Source organism: Nicotiana tabacum, chromosome 8, assembly GCF_000715075.1.
Source record: "Nicotiana tabacum cultivar K326 chromosome 8, ASM71507v2, whole genome shotgun sequence".
Taxonomy (NCBI): Eukaryota; Viridiplantae; Streptophyta; class Magnoliopsida; order Solanales; family Solanaceae; genus Nicotiana; species Nicotiana tabacum.
This window is the reverse complement of record NC_134087.1, coordinates 27,817,301-27,843,559: the sequence shown is the minus strand read 5'-3', so window position 1 is coordinate 27,843,559 and position 26,259 is coordinate 27,817,301. Positions and strand designations below refer to the sequence as shown.

General features: G+C 39.3%; 1 long non-coding RNA gene across 1 annotated transcript; it reads right to left on the bottom strand.

Annotated features, from left to right (window-relative positions):
- Positions 1 to 4,157: 4,157 nt before the first annotated feature.
- LOC107782251 (uncharacterized) lies at positions 4,158 to 6,471 on the bottom strand. The gene is made up of 3 exons (XR_001647184.2): positions 6,267 to 6,471; positions 4,810 to 4,983; positions 4,158 to 4,532 (listed from the first exon to the last, which is right to left on the bottom strand). It is a non-coding gene; the product is annotated as an uncharacterized LOC107782251 (long non-coding RNA).
- Between the last annotated feature and the right edge of the window lie 19,788 nt (positions 6,472 to 26,259).

Sequence of the window (26,259 nt, the reverse complement as noted above, 5' to 3'; positions counted from 1 at the left end):
GTTTTGAATTGGTTCTCGCCATTTTACTTGTCAAGCCTTTGAAGATATGGAGGAGGAGGCCTAGGCATTGGTGCCTTAGCCTTTGGTACTACTGGTTCCGGTATGCCAACTATGTGCTCCCTAGACGGGTTCACTTCTTCTTGAGTCTCCTCCATATTGTCTTCAATATCAATTTTCACCTCATCGTTTGCTTGCACTTCATTTCTTGGCATCTCATCTTCTTGTACCAATTGTTCATCATCCACAATATTTTTTTGGCTTGAGGTGGTTGCATCCTTGCCCTTTTCACTCCTTGTAGTAATGGCCATGGCTTGTCCCGTGTTGCTCCCACCCTTCGAGTTGACCACCATATCACTTGGTAGTGTCCCCTTAAGATGAGTGTTCAAAGCTTGCGAGATTTGTCCCAATTGAACTTCCAAATTGTGAATTGAAGTGTTGTGAGAGGCTAGTTGAGCATTAGAGTCGGCATTCTTCTCCATCATTTGTTTAACCATGTTCTCAATTCGATCCATCTCATTGTTGGAAGAGCTCGGACCTTGAGAAATATAAGGAGGCAGGTTGCTCGGTTATTGAAATATCAGGGTCTTTGAAAACCTGACCCCCGGTTATTATTGTTGTTCCACCCTCCTTGGTTGTTACCTCCCCAATAGCCATGATAATTGCCACTATAATTGCCTTGGTTATTTTTACCATTCCAATTTCCTTGATTGCTTTGATTATTCCAATTCCCTTGGTTGTTTTGATTGTTCCAGCTACCTTAATTGCTTGAATTCCAATTTTCTTAATTTCCTTGTGGTCGCCATTGTTGTTGATTTGGTCCTTGATTGTTGTTTCTTTGCCCTTTGAAGTTTTTCACATATTGTACTTCCTCCTCTTGTTCACTGTATTATCCATCTTGATCGAATACACTATCATCTTGCACATAATTTTCAACCTGGTTTTTCACTTGAGGACCCTTTTGCCTTCTCTTGTTTACCATCATACTAACTCCCTCCATGGAATTTACTTTCTTGGGACCTTGCAATTGTTGAAGTTGAGCTTTGGCTAGTTGATTCATTGTGGTGGTCAACTCGGTAATTGCCTCCCCATAATCATGTAATTCTTTATGCAAGTGAATCATATTTGGATCGCCTTGAGGAATGTTTGCTCTACTTTGCCATGTCAATGAAGTATCTGCCATTTCGTCAAGAATCTCACAAGTTTCCGCATATGGTGTTATCATGAAATTTTCACTAGCAAGTTGGTTGACTACGCATTGATTGGTAGTATTTACACCCCATATAAAGTTTGTTGAATTATAGCCCTCGTCATGTCATTGTTCGGGCACTCTTTTACCATAGTACGATACCTCTCCCATATCTCATGCAAAGGATCATTGGGTTCTTGTTTGAAAGCTAGAATCTCATCCCTAAGCATTGTCATATGCCCAAGAGAAAAGAACTTAGAAATACATTTCTCAGCCAATTGATCCCATGTATGGATAGAATGATTTGAAAACCTCTCCAACCAATCCAAAGCCTTCCGCCATAGAAAGAAAGGGAATAGCCTCAATCTTAAAGCATCCTCGGAGACGTTTATCTGCTTACTCTCCCAGCAAGTGTCAACAAACCCTTTCAAGTGCTTGTATGCATTTTGATTCAGATCCCCGGTGAAGAATCCCCGTTGTTCCAACAACGTAAGCATAACATTTGTGATTTGAAAATCTTCCACCCTGATGAGGGGCCGGACTATGGCACATGTGTATCCTTCATTCGGCAACACACGGTGTGCCTCTCTTTGAGGAGGTAGGTGTGGAAAGGGAACGTTGTCTTGAGGCAGCCGGCCTCGTCTCTTTGCTTGAGGTCCAAGAGGAACCTCATCAACTTAGTCATCATCCTTGTCATTCCCCAATGGCACATTTCCAAGAGGATCATTGTTGCTGAGATCCATTGTATCACCTATAATTATTTCAAAAAAAAGGTTAGTAACCCGAAAGGAAAGGAAGACAAATCACACACAAAACCAAATATATAGCTTGTTTTTTAGCTCCCGGCAACCGCGCCAAAAATTAGTGTTGCCCAAGTTCACATCTCCAATTGGGGTTGTGAATCGGTCGATGCAATTATAATTACCGAACTAGGAGTCGGGATCGATTCCTTAGGGAGCATAGATGGGATTAGGTATATACTCGGACTAAGTGTATAATATGTCCAAAATGCACTTTCACATACTTTGTTGTTTTTGTTTACTTCTAAATTAAGTTATTGTTTGCAAATATAAAACTAGAGAATAATATTTTTTGTGTTGTTTTTCAAGTTGTAAAAGATCTAGGGCTGTGACTTCCACCTAGGTGGTTACCTAACGGGTTGTGGGCTTTAGAACGAGTTTTGTTGGTCGGGGAGTAATATAGCAATCAACACACAATTACCCACTCAATATCTCTCAATAATAGAGTGATTTTGCCTAATTTGTCTTCTCAAGCCCAAATGGGTAATTCACAAAATAGTTGATAGAGCTTAAGTCAGGTTTTACTATCTCTAGATTCAACCCTTTAATTGGGACTATCAATTTCTTGAGTTCACCCCCAATTTCTTGTTAGCTAAGTTTTCCTAGACTCAATCTCTCTTTCTCAAGTAGAGACTAAGTCAATTAGGCATAAAGCAATGTTTGCAACCATTAATTCTTAAATTAAAGCAGAACTAGGCTATATCACACACCCAACCATAAACAAGCCCTAAATCAAACATCCATTAGGTACCCACACTAGGGTTGGGTCACAACCCTAGCTAGAAATTTAACTACTCATAGATGAGAAGAAATTAAAGAGGAAATGATAATTAAACTCATGTTGCAAAATTAAAAGACAAAAATATAATGTTTAATCTCTAAAGTAAGCTAAAGTTACTATAACTCATAAAGAAAAACGGCTCTCTACTTTCTGAAGTTCAAACTTAACCTATTTTGACAAAAAAGTCTATTTATACATAGCTGAAAATTTCGGATAAAATTGCCCTTTCGGAGGTTCTGCGGCCGCACAATTCTGTACGCAGTCTGCACTTTGAAGCTGAGCTTGACATGAGGGAATTCTGCGGCCGCACAATTCTGAATTGCGGCCGCACTTCTTCAGGTTCTGTGGACCACACATTTCTGAGTGTGGCCGCACTCTGGACTTCTGCGTCCACACAATAATAGTGTGTTTCGCACTTCTCGATGGACTTCAAGTTAGACTCTCTGATTTTCCTCTTCTGCGGCCGCACAATTATTGTGCAGTCCGCACATTGCAAAGCAACACTATCAAAATTCCTTCACATTCTGTGGCCGCAGACAGAATTCTACGGTCCGCACTTTGACATTTTTTGCTTGGTTTTAGTCCTTATCAAAAAATACTCCTTCTTGAATTAAATTTCATCACGTTGGCTCATTTTCCAAAACTCCTGCAAGAAAGCACATTTTATCAGTTTTCGAAAATACCTTTAAGCATTTTTTATCTAAAACGAAAGTAAAAGGGTGCAAATAAGTAGTCAAAATTCATACTTATCAAGTCACCTGCAGGCTGGTCCCACCATCTTCAAGGCCATGTGCATTCTGAATAGCTGATCGGGTGCCCCTTTGAACGTTGCTTTCGAGATCGATGGCGAAACTTCCATTGATGGCTATATGTGAACTGACGTCGATCGGATCTACAGCCAGAATTTCATTGAGGCCAGCAGGGGGTACAACATTTCCTGGTGCAATGTTCTCATTTTAGCCATAGTGGCTGAGATCATTGTCAATGTGTTGAGGTGCTGAATGAGATTTTGATATGTTTAAGCCTGTAAACAAAGATACTTCAAAGAACAATTGTGAAATAGTGTGTGTTACGAAAATTTGTACCAGGCAATCATTATTATCCTTAGCCCCACATTAGGCGCCAAACTGTTTACCCTAAAAACGGATAACAATTGAATTTATACTGTGGTTTTAAGGACACGTGATTTTACTTGGCACAAAATGAGAAAAATGCAATATTGTTGTTGAAATTAACTGCAAATAGAGATAAAGCAAACCAAAAGAGATGTATAGCTTTGATCCTCGAGCTAGTTCGCTTTCGAATCAAACAAGTATTTTACTGGAAAGTATGAACAAAGCAGCAGAGTATTGAGAGCTTAAGAAGAAGATAGTATATTGCTTTATGTAACGTGAATATCATGATCTTTACAAATTATCAGACTCCTTTATATAGTAGGTGAATCTTACCCTTAATACAATCCTAAATATGGTAAGAAATATCTTATTAGCTTATTAATCGGCCTCTTCTTGATCCGTGCCGAGATTTCCGCTGTGATCCTCGCCCGATCGCAGATATCTTGGCTTTTCGTTATTTGGCTCGGCAGGCTTCCCTCAATCTTGCTCGATCTCTATCCCACTCGGTCTCGATCTTGGCTGGTCTCGATCTCGATCGGTCCCTGAGTCACGAGCTTGGCCATCTAACTTCGTGTCTTGGTCCGGTATGACATAGGCTCCGGCCTCGATTAATCATAAAAAGGGGCAAGCCCGATTATGACCGTATACACCTATAATAATTAAAATGATCAAGTTTTACGTTTTTCTATTTTATTTTATTTTTTTAAAACATTGTATGTCACTTTATTAAATGTCTCCAAAAAATATTTTTCGGCTAAGAGTATATTTAGTGTGATGAGATAGCATTAGTAATTAAAGTGACTTTTATGTTACAAAATAAATAATATTTTTGTTTAACAATTTTCTATAACTGAATAACCATATACATAAGCAATTAGCTACTGATGGGGTTCGAAATAATGATGGAGTACTAAATGAGGAAATTACCAAAGATTGCTTTCCAACTCCATTGATTTACTATTTGGACACGTATATTTGTTTGTCCTAAATTAAAGTCCAAATCATGCTATTCTAGGAATGAATATTTCCATAAAAAGTCCCCATGCAGTAGTGAATGGACAATTTTTATGTGGAAAACCAACAGACCCGTGATTATAACTTCTGCAAAATAACAAAACAAAAATAAATCAATCAAATCTTGTTATGTCCCCTATAAATATGGTAACAAGAAAATGATGTTTGGTTAATTGGTACCCGTTGAAGGAGATAGAGTTTGGATAACTCATCATGTGAACGGTATATATCGTTACAAAATTATTTCTTATCGCATTAAAGTAACTGAATTTTATCCACTATAACAATAAAATTATAAAGTACTCTTTACTTATTTTAAAGAAACCTTGATGGATAGTTGTAGTTGATAAAATTTAACGACCTTACGATCATAATGAATAAAGTTTAGTACTTTGTTATTTATAATTGAATAAAGTTAGTGTAAACGCGGCAACAAGAAGTTGATATTTGTCAACCAATTAATTGCTGACGGTAGAAACATGTACAAATAAAACGGAACAGATCGATAGGCACTTGTCTATTAGCTTCATTTCTTGATTCACGAGTAACGTGAAAGAAATCTTTTAGGGTTCTTTTGGTGAGGTTTTGGATATATATATAATACCAATATAAGAGGGGTATAGAGTTAAAAGAAGGAGTTAAAAAAAATTAAAATCTATCTTCTTAGATGGTATAGATGATATGACTGATGGTATGATAATATACAATATCAAATGCAGTTGGTTTCTATATAAATTTGAATAAATACTACTATTGTATTGTAGATATATAAAATGTACGGCCAAATCTACTATCGAATAAAACCCGATTTCTATGTCTAATATAAATTCTTCCAAACTTTGAGTAAGGCTCCTAGCAAAGCTTTCTGGATTTGTATAATTATTACGATTATTGGACATTAACAATAAAATTATTTTTTGCGATTAAACTCTTATGTTGTGAAAATCCTACTCGGTACTCTCTCTCTCTTATTCTATAGACTTGTATAGTTACCATATTATCTAAATTATAAACTGAGATTACCCCTTTACTACTCTTTTTTTTTTAATCAACTCTTTTCATCTCTTCTTCCCAATCTTTTAAAGATTTTAACACTTTCTTAACTCTTATTTCTTTAACCTCACATCGGTCATGGTAACACTTATACCCTTCTTAATTGTTTTCGGGTTTTACTTAACCAGTTTCTCCTAGGAATTTACATGTTAATCCATCATAATTGATAAGAAATTGGAAATCTAACCATATACTAAGAGTGATATCTAATAATCGAGCATATGAATATGAAACATAAAACTATACAGAATAACAAAAAAAATTAAAATAAACAGGGGTAAACAGAAACATAATTTAGATAAAGATGAGTAACTTACATGCTTATAGGAGAGAGATTTCCCTTTTGGGAAACCCAAAAAAGTCTACTGAGCTTTGAGAATTAAAAACGATCACACATAATTATAGACTTATTTATTTTATAAGCTTAGAGGAGGAACTACTAAAGTATTCATAAAGAAATATTTTACAAAGTGTTTTGGGAGAGGGATTTTGGTTGATGATGAAAAGTTGGTTGGAGGGGTTTTCTTCAGAGTGTTTTTCTTCTTGTTCTCTCTTGTTTTTCTTCTCCCTTTTATAGCTAAATTTTTTAACAGATTTGAAAAATGGATTCCAAACTCTTTCGAAATCTATCTTGTTCAGCCTTGCAGGGTACTTCATTAAGCTTCATCTTCACATGGCTTGGTCGGAGATTCCTTTCGTGTTCGTAACTTTTTCTTCCACTCAAAATTTTAACTTGTCTTTTAGCACAACTAACAGTACCTCTTGTCACATCTTCTCTACTTTATGTCACTTGTTACTTTTGTCTTTTAGCATAGCTAGCATTTCTTCCTGTCACATCTTCTTTACTCTCTTGTTTTTCTCATTGGTATGCCAACATTATTGCTCTGTATACCAGCCTTGTTATTTTTCTTTTGTCTTTGGTGCTCTTTACTTGCTGTTTAACTGAGACTTTTCTTTTATGTGTCTAAATTATGTATAACTATTGTATCAAAACTCATTTCTGACTCATCTTCATATGGATCTTGAGCATCTTGATAATTTAGGTTGTCTTCATAGTTATCATCTTCTTCTGAACTTTGGGTCCTTTCTGGATTTGGACTTGGACTTGGACTTGGATTCTTAACTATGTGTTTGTCTTGTTCTTCCTTTTCTTGAAAAAAGTTTTCTAATGTCTATTTGATTATATTTTCTATTTTTTCGTATTTTTTTCTTTTTTGAAAATATACCCTTCTTTTTTAACGCTTCTCCATGTGTTAACGTTCTGGGTAGTCTTCTTCTCGATGGACCTTCATCTTCACTTTTTGACAAAGTGACAGCCATAAACGGATTTGATGTGTCTTTACCGGTTACCGTTTGAACCGGACTAGTTGTATCATTATCCGATATAGTGGATCTTGCTGCATCCATTGGGGAATGCACACCCTTCTCATCCATTTTTGTTTGAGATGGAGAACTTTGTTTTGGACTGTTCATCTCTGTGTCTTGTTGAGAAATAACTTGAGTCTGGGATAATTCAAATCTCAACGGTTGTACCCTATGTTCCAATACCTTTACCTGCTCCATAAGTTTTGTCTTCTCTTGTGCCAGGGTTTCATTTTTCTGGTTTATTCGTTTAAAGGCTTATGTCATTGATGAACAATGATCACATAATATTATCTTGTCATTGTCTTTTCGGATGTTGTATTGAGGGGGGTTTTTCTGGATTTTGTCTGAATGCTAGGGAGATATAGTAGTTTGGTCCTAGTATTCCTCTTGCATAATCTAATGCTTCAATAAAATCATTAAAACCTTTGAAAAGCGGTTTTTCTATATCCTTAATGGAATCTAGTACTTCTAACCATGTCTGAAAAATACCATTTGTCTTACCATGTATAACCACATAATACTTAAAAAAAATTCTTGGTTTTTATCTGTAAAATATTGTCCTGAGGCATTAAGAAACGCTATAAAATATTTAGTGTCTTTTTTATTATATGTTATCCATAAGTTATCAATTAAACACCGTTGAGGTCTGTCTATGACACATTCTGGTAGAACTCTAAATGACATGTTTAATGGTGGAAAAAAATATTAAATTATGTTTTCCAAAATTTATTCTTTCTATATTAGTCTGTTCTCCCAAAGGATGTGGCTTAAAATGAAGATTACTTAATACTGTCTGCAAGTATCTGTCTGAAGGTGAGGCTTGAATGCCCTTCCCTTTGTCTTCGGTCTTGGAAACTGTTGATCTCATGTTGTACATGTAAAATAATTGTTTATTAATTGACAGTAATTTTAAGCCTACTTAACTGATCTGCTAAATTATTATCTTTTCCTTTAAAATGTTCAAAAACCAGATTATATATTGATATAGTATCAATAAAATTTAACCATCTTCTTTTACTACTATTCTTTGCAATTATCTTCTGGTGAAATTTAACTATGGCTTCGCAATCAGTTCTAATTGTTACTTTTTGTTTATTTAATATATATAATTTAAAACTATTTAATCCGTAAATTACAGCTAATATCTCTGCATCTATACTGCTCATATTTCCTTTTTCTTTATATTTACCACTTTGATAAGCACATATTTTTCTGTGCTCTTATCACTATATTTATTTGGTTTTGCTTTTAGAACTGCTCCTCATCCTTCAAAACTACCGTCTATTTCTATTATCAAGTAGTCTGTTTCTAGTGGCATATTTAAATCAGGAATATTTTTTATTCTTTCTTTAATATTTTGTACTAATTTAATATCTTCTGTGTTAAAATATTTTTGTCCTGTAGATCCTGTTTTAGCATATAATGGTCCTGCTATTTTTCCTAAGTCTTTTATAAAATTTCTCGCATAATTTACTATACCCAAAAACTTTGTAGCTCTTTGGTACTATCTAATTTATCTGGCATTTCTAGGGCCTTTTTAGCTATATGGGGTTTAATTTAATTTTTTCATCCCCTAAGATTACTCCTAGAAAATTTATATAATTTTACATAGTTTCATCTTCATTTTACTAATTATTATTCCATTATCTACAAATAATCTAAATACTGTCTGTAAATGTCCTAAATGTTCTTTAATATCCTTATTAAATACTAATATATCATCTACATATACTAAAACAAATCTCTTATATTCTCCAAATATTCTATCCATTTTTCGTTGAAAAATTGGTGGAGCTGTTTTTAGTCCGAACGGCATTACTAACCATTCGAAGTGTCCTTCTGGACAAGTAAATGCAGTCCACTCAATGCTTTCTTCATTCATCTTTACTTGCCAATACTCTGATTTACAGTCAAACTTGCTCAATATCCTTTTTCTTTGTATTCTATTTATTAGTTTTGTTTTATCAGGTAACTTATATCCATCTGTTCTAGTGTTATCATTAAGTCTTTTGTAGTTTATTATCATTCTTGCTTTTCCTCTTAGTATCTCACTATGGTTTCTAACCATAAAGGCTGCTGACATGTGTTTAGAAGTGGATCTTCTTATTACTCCTAAATTTATAAGTTCTTTAATTTGAATTTTGAAGTCTTCTAGATCTTGATTTGTAGCTTCTATTGAGGCTGTTTTAATTATATATTCTGGATTAATTATATCTAGTTTACACATAACTTTATTGTTTTCCTAATGTTTTAAAGGTTTTTCTCCTATTATTTCTATTTCATCTAATATTTTTATTATATTATCTAGATCCTTTTCATTCTTTACTATTCCTATTTTTTGTAGTCCTGTTTTAAAATAGTATAATTCTGTTTCAATATCTATTAAAGTATAGTCTTTTTCTAATATATCTCTATCTTCATTTTCTTCTAGTATTAAGGTTTTAGATTCTTCTTTAATCTTACTGCATGTATTTTTATCTTTGTACTGGTGTTTCTATTGTTGTAGTTTCTATTGTTTGTACTGGTGTTTGTGTAATGTTTTTAAAGAATATTACTCCATCTCTACTAAGTAGGCAGCTACCATTATTATTTAGTATGAAACTTAGTCCTAATACAAGTCTACAGAAACTCATATTGTTCTATACAATAGTAGAAGATGAATTAATGAGTATAGAAAATTGTGATGCACTTATATGTAATGAAGATAAAAAACTTAGTACAATAAAGATTTTAGCAAGAATCAAAATAGAAGATTACGAAATAGTAACATTAGCCCTAGTAGAATCCGGATGCACAAGATGTATAATAAATAAAAGGATAGTTCCTCCAAATATAATTAAAACCTTAGATAAACCAATTGCAGCTATGCAAATGGACGGAACCCATAATATATACAGAGATTACGTAGATAAATCACAGATCAGCTTTATAAATAAATGTTTAGATTTCTACAAACCCAACTACAAGGTAGACAAAATCTGGGTAAGGGACTTAAACATAAATGTAGACTTTGTATTAGGACTAAGTTTCATACTAAATAATAATGGTAGCTGCCTACTCAGTAGAGATGGAGTAATATTCCTTAAAAACATTACACAAACACTAGTACAAAAAGTAGAAATTGCAACCAGGATAAGAACACGACTAAACGCAAGCCAGAAAAACCTGCAAGAAGATCAAAAAGAATGTTGTAAAGAGTGTAAAGATAAAAATACATGTTGTAAGATTAAAGAAGAATCTAAAACCTTAATACTAGAAGAAAATGAAGATAGAGATATATTAGAAAAAAACTATACTTTAATAGATATTGAAACAGAATTATACAATTTTAAAACAGGACTACAAAAAATAGGAATAATAAAGAACGAAAAGGATCTAGATAATATAATAAAAATATTAGTTGAAATAGAAATAATAGGAGAAAACCCTTTAAAACATTGAAAAAACAATAAAGTTATGTGTAAACTAGATATAATTAATCCAGAATATATAATTAAAACAGCCTCAATAGAAGCTACAAATCAAGATCTAGAAGACTTCAAAATTCAAATTAAAGAACTTATAAATTTAGGAGTAATAAGAAGATCCACTTCTAAACACAGGTCATTAGCCTTTATGGTTAGAAACCATAGTGAGATAGTAAGAGGAAAAGCAAGAATGGTAATAAACTACAAAAGACTTAATGATAAAACTAGAACAGATGGATATAAGTTACCTGATAAAATAGAACTAATAAATAGAATACAAGGAAAAAGGATATTCAGCAAGTTTGACTATAAATCGGGGTATTGGCAAGTAAAGATGCATGAAGAAAGCATTGAGTGGACTGCATTTACTTGACCAGAAGGACACTTCGAATGGTTAGTAATATCGTTCGGACTAAAAACAGCTCCACCAATTTTTCAACGAAAAATGAATAGTATATTTGGAGAATATAAGAGAATTGTTTTAGTATATGTAGATGATATATTAGTATTTAATAAAGATATTAAAGAACATTTAGGACATTTACAGACAGTATTTAGATTATTTGTAGATAATGGAATAATAATTAGTAAAAAGAAGATGAAACTATGTAAAAATTATATAAATTTTCTAGGAGTAATCTTAGGGGATGGGGAAATTAAATTACAATCCCATATAGCTAAAAAGGCAATAGAAATTCCAGATAAATTAGATAGTACCAAAGAGCTACAAAAGTATTTGGGTATAGTAAATTATGCGAGAAATTTTATAAAAAACTTAGGGAAAATAGCAGGACCATTATATGCTAAGACAGGATCTACAAGACAAAAATATTTTAACACAGAAGATATTAAATTAGTACAAAATATTAAAGAAAGAATAAAAAATATTCCTGATTTAAATATGCCACCAGAAACAGACTACTTGATAATAGAAACAGACGGTAGTTTTGAAGGATGGAGAGCAGTTCTAAAAGCAAAACCAAATAAATATAGTGATAAGAGCACAGAAAAATATGTGCTTATCAAAGTGGTAAATATAAAAAAAAAGGAAATATGAGTAGTATAGATGCAGAGATATTAACTGTAATTTACGGATTAAATAGTTTTAAATTATATATATTAAATAAACAAGAAGTAACAATTAGAACTGATTGTGAAGCCATAGTTAAATTTCACCAGAAGATAAACGCAAAGAATAGTAGTAAAAGAAGATGGTTAAATTTTATAGATACTATATCAATATATAATCCGGTTTTTGAACATATTAAAGGAAAAGATAATAATTTAGCAGATCAGTTAAGTAGGCTTAAAATTACTGTCAATTAATAAACAAGTATTTTACATGTACAGCATGAGACCAACAGTTTCCAAGACTGAAGACAAAGGAAAGGGCATTCAAGCCTCACCCTCAGACAGATACTTGCAGACAGTATTAGGTAATTTTCATTTTAAGCCACATCCATTGGGAGAACAGACTAATATGGAAAGAATAAAGTTTGAAAAATATAATTTAATATTTTTTTCCACCATCAAATATGTCATTTAGAGTCCTACCATAATGTGTCATAGACAGACCTCAACGGTGTTTAATTGATAACTTATGGAGAGCATATAATAAGAAAGACACTAAATACTTTATAGCGTCTCTTAATGCCTTAGGAAAATATTTTACAGATAAAAACCAAGACAAAAGATTAAGTATTATGTGGTTATACATGGTAAGACAAATGGTATTTTTCAGACATGGTTAGAAGTACTAGATTCCATTAAGGATATAAAAAACCCACTTTTCAAAGGTTTTAATGATTTTACTGAAGCATTAGATTATGCAAGAGGAATACTAGGACCAAACTACTATATCTCCCCAGCAATCAGACAAAACCCAGAAAAAACACGTCAATACAACATCCGAAAAGACAATGACAAGATAATATTCTGTGATCATTGTTCATCAATGACAGAAGTCTTTAAACGAATAAACTAGAAAAATGAAACCCTGGCACAAGAGAAGACAAAACTTATGGAGCAGGTAAAGGTATTGGAACACAAGATACAAGCATTGAGATTTGAATTATCCCAGACTCAAGTTATTTCTCAACAAGACACAGAGATGAACAGTCTAAAACAGAGTTCTCTATCTCAAACAAAAATGGATGAGAAGGGTGTGCATTCCTCAATGAATGCAGCAAGATCCAATGTATCGGACAATGATACAGCTAGTCCGGTTCAAATGGTAACCGGTAAAGACACATCAAATCCGTTTATGACAGTCACTTTGCCAAAAAGTGAAGATGAAGGTCCATTGAGAAGAAGACTACCCAGAACGTTAACACAGGGAGAAGCTGTGACGACCCAAGGGGTCATCACCGTAATTCTTCCTTGTTCCGTGCTCCCAAGGCCTTGAAAACCTCGCTTTTAGTTGCCTCGATTGACGTGCACAGTTCGGGCGCGTAGCCGGAAAGTTTTTATGTTAGAATATGTGAATTATGTGAAACATTTGATGAATTTTGGTATTATTATGCATAATGTTGACTTCAGACAACATTTTGGGTAAACGGACCCGGACCTGTGATTCGACGGTCCCGGAGGGTCCGTAGAAAAATATGGGGCTTGTGCGTGTTCCCGGAATCAAATTCCGAGGTTCCAAGCCCGAGAAATGAATTTTTGTGTGAAATTATTTTCTAAATTAATTAAGGAAAATGAAGAAGAAAATTGATCAGAAAACTGTGGTATCGGGCTCGTATTTTGGTTCCGACACCCGGTACAAGTCTTAAATATGTGTTAAGCACTATCTGTAAAGTTTGGCTAAAAACGGACATCATATGACGTGTTTTGGACTAAAAATGGAGCGTTTGAGTTATGAAAGTTGAAGAAAGAAAATCATGTGTTTGAGGCTTGATCCTATGTATATGATGTTATTTTGGCGATTTGATCGCACGAGTAAGTCCGTAAGATGTTTTTAAGGTTGTGTGCATGTTTGGTTTGGAGTCCCGAGGGCTCGGGTGAGTTTTGAGTAGGGCCCGGGAGGTCTTGGACTTAAGAAAATGCAGGTTCAGGTGTTGCAGACACCAGCGCGGCCGCGGTCATTTCCGCGCGGTTCGCGCTGGAGCCGTGCAGTCGCGATGCATTTTTGTGCGGTCCGCGTGGCTGAGTCTGAGGGTTAGGGTTTCAGGTTAACCAGCGCGGCCGCACACCAAAACAGTGCGGTCCACGCTGGAAGGGTTCATAGAAGCCCCACTTTTCTCCCACTCGGCGCGGCCGCAACACATTTTTGTGCGGTCCGCGCCAGGTCCTCAGAAAGGTATACAAGTTCGGAAATCCCAGTCACTTTTCACTTTTCAAAAATCCAAAACCTAAGAGGAGATTTTCCAAACAACTTTTCTTCTCCAAAACGATTGGTAAGGGATTTCTAATTTAATTTCTTTATCCCTTAACATCTTTTAATATAATTTCAACTTCAAATCAAAGATTTTCATGGGAAAAATTGGGTGTTTTGGGTAGAACCTAGGTTTTCTACAAATTGAGAAGTTGGACCTCAATTTGGGGTCCGATTTAAAAACAAATCATATATTGGGATTCATGGGGGAATGGGTAACCGGGTTTTGGTCCGAACCTCGAGTTTCGACCACGTGGGTCCGGGGGTATTTTTGACCTTTTTGGGAAAAACCTTGAAAAATCTATTTTCATGCATTGGGGATGGTTCATTTAGTAATTATTAATGTGATTAAGTAACTTATGACTAGATCCGAGCGGATTGGTGGTGGAATAAAGAGGTAAAGCTATACTAGAAGCGTGAGTTGAGTTTGGAGCATTCGAGGTAAGTGTTTGTTCTAACTTTGGCTTGAGGGATTAGGATTTGGATATTATTTGCTACGTGTTAACTGTGGAGTACGGTGTATAGGCATGGTGATGGTTATCTATACACCGGAGTCTAGCATGACCGTGAGTCGTAGTTGCTTTTAAATTCGAAAGATGTGAAACAGTTGAGCTAATTACTTGCTAATATAATTATGAAGTGATAGTTGAGAAGCATATGAGTTAAAGAAGGAAGTGTGGTATTTTTCCCTTGCCGGGACCTATTGTTGATTTGTTCTCCCTTTCCGGGATGTTTAATCTTGTTGTATATTCCCTTTCCCAGATTGGTTGTGACTGATGATTGGGTGAGGAAGAGTGATTATGCACGAAGGGTCTTTCCGTTCCATGTTTTGATAATTATGCACGAAGGGTCATTCTGTGCCATGTCTCTAATTATTTATGCACGAAGGGTCTTTTCGTGCCATGTCTCTAATTGTTTGAGCACGAAGGATCATTCTGTGCCTTGATGTGAGAGTTATGCGAGGAAAAGCACGAAGGGTGATGTCGTGCACTATATTTGATATTTTTGGTGAGAATTGAGAGTAAAAGCACGAAGGTTGGTGTCGTGCAGTTGTTGATTCACTTGCTCTCATTCATAGATGCTAATTATTCAGTTTCCATCTCTCTGTTCGCTGGTCTTATATCTAAATTGTTACACCCCACAGCATGTCCCCTCCCTATTATCTGTTTAAATTCTGTATATCTTTCCGTTGTTGCACATATATCTGTACAGGTTATTTGAGGTAGGTCCGGTCTAGCCTCGTCACTACCTCGCCGGGGTTAGGCCAGGCACTTACCAGCACATGGGGTCGGTTGTGCTGATGCTACACTTCTGTGCCCTTTTTGTGCACAGATTCGGGAGTAGCTTACGGACCGCAGTAGCAGTAGATTGGGAGCGTGCCTTCAGTCCAGAGACTCCTAGGTAGTTCGCTGGCGTGTGTGGGCCCTGAGTCTCATCTATTTTATTTCTGTTTGTTTTCATTGTATCGAAGCAGACTCCTTATGTATTTTCTTTCAAACTCTTATTTGTAGTATCTTATAGTAGTCCGTGAGTATTGTGACACTAAATCTTGGGTAGAGGATGATGTTAATTTTTTTCCGCATTTTCGTTCATTTAATATTAAATTAAGGCTTCCGCTTGAATTTATTGTTTTTATTATTCTCTTGTTGAAAATTAGTTGAAAAGGTATGTTAAGGTTGGCTTGCCTAGCTCCGATAGTAGGCGCCATCACGACTCCCGACGGTGGGGAATTCGGGTCGTGACAATAAACCATTAAATAAGTCTCACAACTCACGGACAAGCTCAGTAGAGTCTGAGGATCGGTACGGAGACGTCTGTATTTATCCCGCAGAGGCTACCGAGTTAGAAAAACTTCACCTTATTCATTCTTGTCGTGCGATTCTGTTTCTCAAGTATTGATTGTCTTTCCACTCTGTTCTTTCGCATATGGCGAGGACACGTGCTTCCTCTTCTACCGCGCAACAGCCTGAGCCCCCAGCAGCAGCCCCTATTAGGGGCAGAGGCCGAGGCCGACGCCGGGGCAAGGCTCAGCCCCGAGCAGCATTTCCAGCGACGGAGCCTCAGGTCAATTTTGAGGAAGAGTTTTCGGCCCCAGTTGTTCCAGTGGGCCCAGCTCAGGTCCCAGAGGGTTTCATAGCCACTCCAGTGCTTCAGGACGCTTTGGTCCAACTGGTAGGCTTTATGGAGGGCATTTCTAGAGCGGGTTTGCTTCCCGCAGCTCCAGCCACATCTCAGGCTGGGGGAGGAGTTCAGACTCCCGATACTCGTACTCCAGAGCCGGTAGCTCCTCAGGCTCAGGTTCCAGCAGTTCAGCCAGCTGAGGCAGCCCAGCCAAGTATTGCGGCTCAGTCCAGTGATGGTGCGGCTATGTCCGCGGATGCTTTGTGGAGGCTTGATCATTTCACCAAGCTCTTCACTACTACATATAGTGGCACTCCCTCAGAGGATGCTCAGGATTTCATATTCAGCTGTCATGAGGTTCTACGGACTATGGACATTGTAGAGACCAATAGGGTCGATTTTGCCACTTTTCGCCTGGCAGGATCCGCTAAGAATTGGTGGAGGGATTTCTGCTTAGCCAGGCCAGCAGGGTCGCCATCATTGACCTGGGATCAGTTTTCAGAGTTATTTCTGGGGAAGTTCCTTCCAGTTACTCAGCGATATGCTCTTCGCAGGCAGTTTGAGCGTCTCCAGCAGGGTCCTATGGCGGTCACCCAGTATGAGACCCGGTTCATTGATCTCGCTCGTCATGCCATTGTGATACTCCCCACTGAGAGAGAGAGAGAGGGGGTGCGGAGGTTTGTTGATGGGTTGGCCCAGCCGATCCGTGTTCAGATGGCCATGAGTGCCGGTGGTGAGATTTCATTTCAGGAGGCGACAGATGGTGCCCGCCAAATAACGATGGCACTTGCTCAGGGAGGTGGTCATGGGTTTGATAAGAGGCCCCGTTATTCCGGTAGATTTAGTGGTACCTCGTCTGGATTTTGGGATTCATATGACAAAGGCCACTCTCAGAGGCCCTTCTAGTCGGCACTTCAGGCTTCTCATGGTACTCCAGGAGGTGGTGGTCCTCAGCAGTATTATTCGGGTTAGCAGACCTTCAGCGCACCACCAGCCCCCATCAGTGCACTGCCACTTCAGAGCTTCAGGGGAGGACATACAGGTTGACAGGGCCAGCAGTCCCAGCAGCCGAGGGCATGTTATGGTTGTGGTGACCCGAGTCACATTGTCAGGTTTTGCCCCCGAGCCTCGAGTAGTTCTCAGCAGCAGGGTCCTCGCCCTACGATTCAGGCAGTAGGTGATCCACAGGCCGCCCAGCCAGCTAGAGGCGGGGGTAGGGATCATAGGGGTGGAGGGAGAGACCGTAGAGGTAGAGCTCGGACCGCCAGAGGCAGGGGTCAGCCAGCAGTCGATCGCCCCAGAGACACAGTTCAGGGAGGTGGGGGTCAGCCCCGTTGTTATGCTTTGCCGGCCAGGCCAGAGGCCGAGTCATCAGATGATGTGATTACAGGTACTATTCTGGTCTGTGGTAGGGGTGCTTCTGTGTTATTTGACTCGGGATCTACGTATTCTTATGTGTCGTCCTATTTTGCACCTTATTTGAAAATGCCTAGTGAGACTTTGGGTATTCCTGTATATGTGTCCACACCGGTTGGTGAATCTATAGTGGTCGACCGAGTGCATCGTTCATGTATGGTGGTATTTGACTTTCTTGAGACCCGTGTCAACTTATTGCTTTTAGATATGGTGGACTTTGACGCTATATTGGGGATGGACTGGTTGTCCCCGTATCATGCTATTCTGGATTGTCAAGCTAAGACCGTGACCTTGGCCTTGCCAGATTTACCTCAACTTGAGTGGAGAGGGACCCCAGGCCATGCCACCCGCAGTGTTATTTCGTATGTCAAGGCTCGACGTATGGTCGAGAAGGGGTGTCTAGCATATCTAGCGTATGTTCGTGACGCTAGCGCAGAGGTTCCATCAATTGACTATGTTCCTATTGTTCGGGAGTTCCCTGAGGTTTTCCCTTCAGACCTGCCGGGTATGCCGCCCGACAAGGATATTGATTTCTGTATTGATCTGGCTTCGGGCACTCAACCTATTTCCATTCCGCCATATCGCATGGCCCCGCCAGAGTTGAAAGAGTTGAAAGAGAAGCTTCAGGACTTGCTTGATAAGGGTTTCATTAGACCCAGTGTATCACCTTGGGGTGCACCAGTATTGTTCGTGAAGAAAAAGGATGGGTCGATGAGGATGTGCATTGATTACCGGTAGTTGAACAAGGTGACGATAAAGAACAAATATCCACTGTCGCGGATTGACGATTTGTTCGACCAGCTTCAGGGTGCGAGGGTGTTTTCAAAGATAGATTTGAGATCTGGCTACCACCAGTTGAGGATTAGGGCGTCTGATGTCCCTAAGACAGCATTTCGCACTCGGTATGGGCACTATGAGTTTTTGGTCATGTCCTTCGGATTGACTAATGCCCCAGCAGCGTTCATGGAGTTGATGAACCGATTGTTCAGACCTTATTTGGACTTGTTCATGATAGTCTTCATTGACGATATTCTTATATACTCCCGCAGTCAGGAGGAGCATGAGCAGCACCTCAGAGTGGTCCTTCAAACCCTAACGGATAGTCAGTTGTATGCTAAGTTCTCAAAGTGCGAGTTTTGGTTGAGTTCGGTCGCATTCCTGGGTCACGTCGTATCAGCAGCAGGTATTCAGGTAGACCCGAAGAAGATAGAGTCAGTCAAGAACTGGCCTCAACCAGCTTCAGCTACGGATATTCGGAGTTTCCTGGGGTTGGCAGGTTACTACCGTCGGTTAGTGGAGGGGTTTTCATCCATTGCAGCCCCTATGACCAAATTGACCCAGAAGGGTGTCCAGTTCAGGTGATCGGACGAGTGTGAGGCGAGCTTTCAGAAGCTCAAGACGGCTCTAACTACTGCATTGGTATTGGTTTTGCCCACAGGTTCAGGTCCATATACGGTCTATTGTGATGCGTCTCGTATTGGGCTTGGTGCAGTGTTGATGCAAGAAGGCAAGGTCATTGCTTATGCTTCGAGGCAGTTGAAGATCCACGAGAAGAATTATCCGGTTCATGATCTCGAGTTGGCAGCCATTGTTCATGCCTTGTAGATCTAGAGGCATTACTTATATGGCGTGACGTGTGAGGTTTACACTGATCACAAGAGTCTTCAGTATCTGTTCAAGCAGAAAGAGTTGAATTTGAGGCAGAGGAGGTGGTTAGAGTTGCTAAAGGATTATGATTTTACTATGTTATACCACCCGGGGAAGGCCATTGTGGTGGCCGATGCATTGAGCAGGAAGTTCGTTAGCATAGGTAGTCTTGCTTATATTCCAGTCAGCCAGAGATCGCTTGCTTTGGATGTTCAGGCCTTGGCTAATCGTCTTGTGAGGTTAGATATTTCTTAGCCTAGCAAAGTGTTAGCTTACACGGTTGCTCGTTCCTCACTATTAGAGCGTATCCGCGAGCGGCAGTTTAAGGATCCCCATTTGTGTGTCTTGAGAGACACAGTGCAGCGTGGAGGTGCCAAGAAAGTAACCTTAGATGATGATGGTGTATTGAGATTGCAGGGGCGAGTTTGTATGCCCAATGTTGATGGGATTCGAGAGTTGATCTTAGCGGAGGCCCACAGTTCTCGGTATTCTATTCACCCGGGCGCCGCGAAGATGTATTGGGATCTGAGGCAGCACTATTGGTGGCGTAAGATGAAGAAAGACATCGTGGCGCATGTGGCTCCGTGTTTGAATTGTCAGCAGGTTAAGTACGAGCATCAAAGACCCGGTGGTCTATTTCAGAGGATTGCACTTCCCGAGTGGAAGTGGGAGAGGATTGCGATGGATTTCGTTACTGGACTTCCGATGACTCGGAAAAAGTTTGATGCAGTTTGGGTCATTGTTGATAGACTGACCAAGTCAGCGCATTTTGTTCCTATTGCAGCCACCTATTCGTCCGAAAGGTTAGCCGAGATTTATATCAGGGAGATTGTTCGCCTTCATGGGGTGCCGCTATCTATCATTTCGGATCGGGGTACACAATTTACCTCGCATTTCTGGAGAGCGGTTCAGCGAGAGTTGGGCACCGAGGTTGAGTTGAGTACAGCATTTCATCCCCAGACGGACAGTCAGTCCGAGAGGACTATTCAAATTCTCGAGGACATGCTCCGAGCCTGTGTCATTGATTTTGGAGGCTCGTGGGACCAGTTTTTGTCTTTAGCAGAGTTCGCCTACAACAACAGCTACCAGTCCAGCATTCAGATGGCTCCGTATGAGGCATTGTATGGTAGGCGATGTCGGTCTCCAGTTGGATGGTTTGAGCCGGGAGAGGCTCGATTATTGGGTACGGATCTGGTTCAGGAAGCCTTGGACAAGGTCAGGATTATTCAGGATAGATTTCGTACAGCTCAGTCTAGACAGAAGAGTTATGCAGACCGCAAGGTCAGAGATGTTGCTTTCATGGTTGGTGAGCGGGTATTGCTCCGTGTATCGCCTATGAAGGGCGTGATGAGATTTGGGAAGAAGTGAAAGCTCAGCCCTAGGTTCATCGGTCCATTTGAGATTCTTGATCGTGTGGGAGAGGTGGCTTATAGACTTACCTTGCCACCTAGCTTGTCAGCTGTGCATCCCGTGTTTCATGTATCTATGCTCCGGAAGTATCGCGGGGATCCATCGCACGTGTTGGATTTTAGCACTGTCCAATTGGACAAGGATCTGTCATATGAGGAGGAGCCGGTGGCTATTCTAGACCGGCAGGTTCGACAGTTGAGGTCGAAGAGTTTTCCTTCGATGCGGGTTCAGTGGAGAGGTCAGCCTCCTGAGGCATCGACCTGGGAGTCCGAGTCCGATATGCAGAGCCGTTATCCTCATTTATTTTCCGACTCAGGTACTTCTTTCTTTTGTCCATTCGAGGACGAACGGTTGTTTTAGAGGTGCAGAATGTAACGACCCAAGGGGTCATCACCGTAATTCTTCCTTGTTTCGTGCTCCCGAGGCCTTGAAAACCTCGCTTTTAGTTGCATCGATTGGCGTGCACAGTTCGGGCGCATAGCCGAAAAGTTTTTATGTTAGAATATGTGAATTATGTGAAACAGTTGATGAATTTTGGTATTAATATGCATAATTTTGACTTCGGTCAACATTTTGGGTAAACGGACCCGGACCTGTGATTCGACGGTCCCGAAGGGTCCGTAGAAAAATATGGGGCTTGGGCGTGTGCCCGGAATCAAATTTCGTGGTCCCAAGCCCGAGAAATAATTTTTTGTGTGAAATTGTTTTCTAAATTAATTAAGGAAAATGAAGACGAAAATTGATCAGAAAACTGTGGTATCGGGCTCGTATTTTGGTTCCGACGCCCGGTACAAGTCTTAAATATGTGTTAAGCACTATCTGTAAAGTTTGGCTAAAAACGGACATCATATGACGTGTTTCGGACTAAAAATGGAGAGTTTGAGTTATGAAAGTTGAAGAAAGAAAATCATGTGTTTGAGGCTTGATCCTATGTATATGATGTTATTTTGGCGATTTGATCGCACGAGTAAGTCCGTAAGATGTTTTTAAGGTTGTGTGCATATTTGGTTTGGAGCCTCGAGGGCTCGGGTGAGTTTTGAGTGGGGCCCGGGAGGTCTTGGACTTAAGAAAATGCAGGTTCAGGTGTTGCAGACACCAGCGCGGCCGTGGTCATTTCCGTGCGGTTCGCGCTGGAGCCGTGCAGTCGCGATGCATTTTTGTGCGGTCCGCGTGGCTGAGTCTGAGGGTTAGGGTTTCAGGTTAACCAGCGCGGCCGCGCACCAAAACAATGCGGTCCGCGCTGGAAGGGTTCATAGAAGCCCCACTTTTATCCCACTCGGCGTGGCCGCAACACATTTTTATGCGGTCCTCGCCAAGTCCTCAGAAAGGTATACAAGTTCGGAAATCTCAGTCACTTTCCACTTTTCAAAAATCCAAAACCTAAGAGGCGATTTTCCAAACAACTTTTCTTCTCCAAAACGATTGGTAAGGGATTTCTAACTTAATTTCTTTATCCCTTAACATCTTTTAATATAATTTCAACTTCAAATCAAAGATTTTCATGGGAAAAATTGGGTGTTTTGGGTAGAACCTAGGTTTTCTACAAATTGAGAAGTTGGACCTCAATTTGGGGTCCGATTTAAAAACAAATCATATATTGGGATTCATGGGGGAATGGGTAACCGGGTTTTGGTCCGAACCTCGAGTTTCGACCACGTGGGTCCAGGGGTATTTTTGACCTTTTTGGGAAAAACCTTGAAAAATCTATTTTTATGCATTGGGGATGATTCATTTAGTAATTATTAATGTGATTAAGTAAATTATGACTAGATCCGAGCGGATTGGTGGTGGAATCAAGAGGTAAAGCTATACTAGAAGCGTGAGTTGAGTTTGGAGCATTCGAGGTAAGTGTTTGTTCTAACTTTGGCTTGAGGGATTAGGATTTGGATATTATTTGCTACGTGTTAACTGTGGAGTACGGTGTATAGGCATGGTGACGGTTATCTATACACCGGAGTCTAGCATGACCGTGAGTCGTAGTTGCTTTTAAATTCGAAAGATGTGAAACAGTTGAGCTAATTACTTGCTAATATAATTATGAAGTGATAGTTGAGAAGTAGATGAGTTAAAGAAGGAAGTGTGGTATTTTTCCCTTGCCGGGACCTATTGTTGATTTGTTCTCCCTTGCCGGGATGTTTAATCTTGTTGTATATTCCCTTTCCCCGATTGGCTGTGACTGATGATTGGGTGAGGAAGAGCGATTATGCACGAAGGGTCTTTCCGTGCCATGTCTCTAATTATTTATGCACGAAGGGTCTTTCCATGCCATGTCTCTAATTGTTTGAGCACGAAGGGTCATTCCGTACCTTGATGTGAGAGTTATGCGAGGAAAAGCACGAAGGGTGATGTCGTGCACTATATTTGACAGTTTTGGTGAGAATTGAGAGTAAAAGCACGAAGGTTGGTGCCGTGCAGTTGTTGATTCACTTGCTCTCATTCATAGATGCTAATTATTCAGTTTCTATCTCTCTGTTCGTTGGTCTTATATCTAAATTGTTACACCCCACAGCATGTCCCCTCCCTATTATCTGTTTAAATTCTGTATATCTTTCCGTTGTTGCACATATATCTGTACAGGTTATTTGAGGTAGGTCCGGTCTAGCCTCGTCACTACCTCGCCGGGGTTAGGCCAGGCACTTACCAGCACATGGGGTCGGTTGTGCTGATGCTACACTTCTATGCCCTTTTTGTGCACAGATTCGGGAGTAGCTTACGGACCGCAGTAGCAGTAGATTGGGAGTGTTCCTTCAGTCCAGAGACTCCTAGGTAGTTCGCTGGCGTGTGTGGGCCCTGAGTCTCATCTATTTTATTTCTGTTTGTTTTCATTGTATCGAAGCAGACTCCTTATGTATTTTCTTTCAAACTCTTATTTGTAGTATCTTATAGTAGTCCGTGAGTATTGTGATACTAAATCTTGGGTAGAGGATGATGTTAATTTTTTCCGCATTTTCGTTCATTTAATATTAAATTAAGGCTTCCGCTTGAATTTATTATTTTTATTATTATCTTGTTGAAAACTAGTTGAAAAGGTATGTTAAGGTTGGCTTGCCTAGCTCCGACAGTAGGCGCCATCACGACTCCCGACGGTGAGGAATTCGGGTCGTGACAGAAGCTTTAAAAAAGAAGGGTATAATTTCAAAAAAGAAAAAAAATGAAAAAATAGAAAATATAATCAAACAGACATTAGAAAACCTTTTTCAAGAAAATGAAGAACAAGACAAACACATGGTTAAGAATCCAAGTCCAAGTCCAAGTCCAAATCCAGAAAGGACCCAAAGTTCAGGAGAAGATGATAACTATGAAGACAACCTAAATTATCAAGATGCTCAAGATCGATATGAAGATGAGTCAGAAATGAGTTTTGATACAATAGCTATACATCATTTAGACACATAAAAGCAAAGTCTCAGTTAAACAGCAAGTAAAGAGCACCAAAGACAAAGGAAAAATAACAAGGCTAGTATATAGAGCAATAATGTTGGCGTACCAATGAGGAAAACAAGAGAGTAAAGAAGATGTGACATGAAGAAATGTTAGCTGTGCTAAAAGACAAAAGTAACAAGTGACATAAAGTAGAGAAGATGTGACAAGAGGTAATGTTAGTTGTGCTAAAAGACAATCTAAAATTTTAAGTGGAAGAAAAAGTTACGAACACGAAAGGAATCTCCGACCAAGCCATGTGAAGATGGGGCCCAATGAAGTTGTCACGACCCAAACCCCGATCCGGTCGTGATGGTGCCTCTCGTGAAGACAAGGCCAGCCAACAAACCCATATCGCCTTTTCAAAAATAGTTAAACATTAATAAACAGTTTAAATATGATTTAATGATATAATTAACGGAAGTACAACCCGACACAGCCCTAACCGGGGTGTCACAAGTCACGAGCATCTACTAGGGTATAAATACAACTAAAAGCCTGGAGTGTACAAATATAGACTAATGAAATGAGGAGAGAGAAAAGCAGTGCTGCGAACGCCGGCAGCGACAATGCTAAACCCTGATGACTCTGCCTCCGATCATTCAAAACATACCTGAATCTGCACACAAGGTGCAGGGAGTAATGTGAGTACTCCGACTCAGTGAGTAATAATAATAAATAAAGACTGAAGGCAAGAAATCACGCAAAAATACAAGGTATTCCATACTGAAGCAGTAAAATCACTTTAAACAGTAAAGCAGTAAGAAATCAAGTGAAAATCCCTTTTTTCCAACAAGTAAAGCAAGTAGTTTACAGGTGAGTAACAAAAATGATAGAAATGTAAACAGCCTCTCGGGCAAAACATGTACAACAAACCGCCCTCGGACATAATATCAACAGGACCAGCCCCTCGAGCTCAATATCAAAATAGTGTGTGCCAGCCCCTCGGGCTCAATATTAGAACAGTAACAGCCCCTCGGGCTCAATATCAGATCAGTAACATCCCCTCGGGCTCACTCTCAAAATAGTATCAGCCATTCGGGCTACCTCACAATCACTCATATCAGCCCCTTGGGCATAGTATCAATCACTCAGAACAATGGGTACCCGCGCTCACTGTTGGTGTGCAGACTCCGGAGGGGCCTCTTACGGCCCAAGCGCTATATCAAGTCACCTCGTGGCATCATCACTCAGCATATCCTCACATCACTCAAGCCACCGTGTGCCATATAAAGTATCTCAGGCCCTCGACCTCACATCACTCAAGCCACCTCGTGGCATAAATAGTATCTCAGGACCTCGGCCTCATATCACTCAGCATATCCTCACATATGGCCGTCGGCCCCACTCAGTCCGGAAATCATCATAAGCCCCTCGGGCATTTGTAAAACAGTAGTTCTCAGCCCAAAATACCATTTAGAAATATCATTTGAGTTTTCAAATCTGCATAAAAGCGGCTGAGTTTGTAAAACAATAATTATCAACAGGACTGAGTTTAAATATAAGTCAAAACAATGAGAAAATAGTGATAAAAATTCCCAAAGGATTCAAATAATTGGCACGAAGCCCAAGTATGTCAATCAGCCCAAATCATGATGATAACAAATAAGGTTAAATCAAATATGCGGTAAAATCATCAATCGGGATGGACCAAGTCACAATCCTCGGTAGTAAAAGACCTCGCGCTCATCATCCAATGCGTGTCTCACCTCAATATAGCACTACGATATGCAAATCCGGGGTTTCAAACCCTCACGACATCATTTACAACATTACTCACCTCGAACCGGCTAATCCTCTAGCTCGCGATGCCTTTGTCTCTCAAATCGACCTCCGAATGCCTCGAATCTAGCCACAAAAATTCGATTCAGTTAATAAAAATTATAGGAATTAATTCCATTAAAAATCCGAAATTGCACTCAAAATTCGCTCGTGGGGCCCACATCTCAGAACCCGACGAAAATTATGGAATATGAAACCCCATCCAACCACGAGTCCAACCATACCAATTTTACTAAAATCCGACATCAACTCGACCCTCAAATATTAAAATTAAATCAAGAGGGTTTTCAAGATTTTCCCAACTAA